Genomic DNA, 2126 nt, shown 5'->3' on the forward strand with positions numbered 1-2126 from the left:
GGCGTGGGGGAGTCTGTGCTCTGCCACGCTGGCGGGGAGGGGTGGGTACTTTGTGAATAGAATTAATTTTTATTGTTATAATCGGAACCATACTCCAGCCGCAGCCGTCTGAATTCAAACGAGCCCTTTATTTTTTACTAAGCCCTGCCGTCCTGAAAATGCAAGATGGAGTTCAGTGAGGAACTCCTGGCAGCAAACGAATTTTTCTAGGGTGTACTCAAAAGAAGAAGTGGGACTGCAAAATCATTTTCCAGATAGGTTTGGGGAATTATCTGCACTTCGAGCAAATTTATTGATTTTTAAAATAAAGACCGAATAGGTCTTTATTCCCCAAGTAAATCGAAGCAGGGTCCCTTACTAGTATATTCTTGAACAAAGAACCTGGAAATTGTACTGGTAAAAATTGTAACTTGAAATTAGGTGTATATTAGTAGTCCCCTCTTTATTTTTTTTTCTTTAAGTAGTAGTAATATTAATATTTTCTATTCATAAATAGTGGCAGAATTTATTCATAGATGTTAGAAGTAGCAGTATGTAGAATTGCTTTCTAGGGAGTTTGAGAGTTAAAAGTGTGTTATATCAATCGACATACTTAAGTAGAAAGCTTTTTAATGTTCATTGAACGATTAATATACTGTGATTTAAACTAGAGTTGTGTATCTCACGAAGAAGATATTTCGAGTTGTCATTTGAAGAGACATATTTAATGATTCATCAGCTAAGCTGAACAGCCATTTTGACCCTTGCACTTTACATGAAATGTTTTTCTGAAGTATGTTACCGAGAAAGGCTCTCAGAAAGATACTTGTTTTATTTCTTTTGTATGTTCAAATTCCAGACAAAAAGAATCTCCAAATTCTCATAAATTATCTCTTTGCTTTCCTCATTTCACGGTGAGACTAAGTTCTTTTTCCCTTGTCAGCAATTTAGAAAATGGCTGACACATCGAATATGTGGACCCTCTTTTTCTTTCTGAAAAAGATTAATATCAGGAATTCATAAATTATTACATTTATAAGCATATTCGCACTTCTATTATAATCACACCCAATTATTTGAAATGCACAAACCAAAGTACCGAGAAAGAAAATGATGAGAAAAACCTATTGTCTTAAGATCTTTTTCAAAGTGTTTAGTCACAATTTAGGGAGGTTAAAATTCCACTGAAAATGACCAGGACATTGAGGGAAGTAAAACCCCAGGTGCAAATTTATTTTGGTTTTTGGTTAATTGGGGGTTCCTGTTGGGTTTTGTTCAATCGTGTGTGATCAAACCTTGCCAAGTTTCTTCCATTGGCAGAAAAGCAGAATGCCATTGGGAATTTGACATTTAGATATAAAATATAACTCGGAATTTTCCATCAGTTAAGTTTTGTGCATTGCTCAAGAGTGCTCAGCAGCTGCTCTCACTTCTGAGAAGAAGACAGAAGCGAGAGAGAAAAAAAAATCCCATATTGGTCCAAAATTCATAAGGGGAAAAATACATACCGAATGCCAAAAGGAACCATACCCAGCTGCATTGCCCCGTTGGTTGCTCACCGTTGATGAATCAATAATGTATTCTAAGTGGCAGGAAACTTAATGCAAGGTCCCTCAGAGCTCTCATTAAATGCATTGTGTGTATATATAATATACAAATATATACACGCTCTTTATGTGTATAAATATATTTAAAGTATTTTTGTATGTGTGTATGCCTGAATATATTTCTAATACATATACATGCACTATTTATTATATAATAAAGGGTACATTACACAAGCAGTATCTATATTGTGTGTATATATCTGTACACACTTACATAGCTGTGTCTGTACGTGCGTATAAACGTGAGTGTGTACACATATATGCTTATACACACACCACGAGTACCGTTTATACCATGGTGTATATAAATGGCATAAAAGTGAAGAAGAACGTACACGTGTCGTACCTAGTCTGGGAACCACACACATCATAGCTCATATTTTAAATTTATCATATAATCATAGACTGTCTCGAGTTGGAAGGGACCCGTACAGATCATCACAAACGGCTGTCAGCATACATGCAGGTCACGACTCCAAGTAGCCGACAAAGCAGAATTAGGCCCCGAAAGAGACGCGAGTCCGGCCGCCGCCAGCCCCG

The sequence above is a fragment of the Corvus brachyrhynchos genome, unplaced genomic scaffold, assembly GCF_000691975.1.
Source record: "Corvus brachyrhynchos isolate BGI_N302 unplaced genomic scaffold, ASM69197v1 scaffold22, whole genome shotgun sequence".
Lineage (NCBI taxonomy): Eukaryota > Metazoa > Chordata > Aves > Passeriformes > Corvidae > Corvus > Corvus brachyrhynchos.